The following is a 1,113-nucleotide window of genomic DNA, read 5'->3' on the forward strand; positions in this document are numbered from 1 at the left end:
GCCTTGCTTGGAGAGATTGGGATCAGTGGCCCCCTGAACACAGCTGAGTGGAGTACCATCTCCCAGATCTTGGTGGTCCTCAAGCCCTTCCTCGAGGCCACCAAGACCCTTAATGCTGGCAATGCCCTCCTCAGTCAGGTGATCCCCCTAGTGAGGGAACTCGAGAAACAAATAGAGAATTTCCAGGAGATCAGTGTTTCTGGCTGGGGCAGGCTGCTGTCACCAGACATGCAGGCATTGGTGAGGCACCTGAAGGAGGGCATCAGGAGACAGCTGGATCCCTTGCAGTTCAGTATGGTCCACATGATGGCAGGCATGTGCAACCTGAGGGTGAAGGGCAGCATGTGCACTGGCAGCATCAAAACCCTCGATCACTGGACACAGCTGCTGGTCAACAAAGTCGGGGAGGCCAAAGTGCAGAGGCAAAGACATGTGGAAGAGGGGGATCCACTTTCCCATGCCAGGACTCCCAGTACTGGTGCCAGCACCAGCCAGTCTCCTCCATGCCAGCCACTGGCAATGTGGACCCTGGGCATGGCTTCAATGCTGGGGTCCAAATGCATCAGACCCTAGCCTCAGGCAGGTAGCGCTGAGGTTTCAGTGGCTACCTATCTTGCTGAGGATGTGGAGCCACTGAACTGTGACCCCTTGACCTACCAGGCATGCCACAGCCAGATGTGGCAGGATCCGGCCACGGTTGCCTGGCAACACCTGTCCTGTCCACCAACCAGTGTTCCAAGCGAGAGGGTTTTCAGCATTGCTCGTGATGTTGTGACACCCCATCACACCTGCTTGGATCCTGCTTTGGTGGAGCAGCTGGTGTTCCTAAAGGTGAACCTCCCGCTGAAAAGTGGTTTGCACTGTAATTTGTTCCCTCTTGGGATCAGGCCTGAGAAACTAGAGGCAGAGTGTTTTTTTGGTGAGGAATGTGCCCCAACAGGTAGTTGACTTTTGTTGTCTTCGATAAATTCTGGTGTGCAGTTTGTGGGGGTAGATAGTTGGCAGGTTTTGTGTTTTGATTTTCATAGATTTCATAGACATCAGGGCTGGAAGGGACCTCGGGAGATCATCGAGTCCAGCCCCCTGCCCAAAGGGCAGGAAGTCAGCTGGGGT

The sequence above is a fragment of the Crocodylus porosus genome, unplaced genomic scaffold (genome assembly GCF_001723895.1).
Source record: "Crocodylus porosus isolate Cpor-Errol unplaced genomic scaffold, CroPor_comp1, whole genome shotgun sequence".
Classification (NCBI taxonomy): Eukaryota; Metazoa; Chordata; order Crocodylia; family Crocodylidae; genus Crocodylus; species Crocodylus porosus.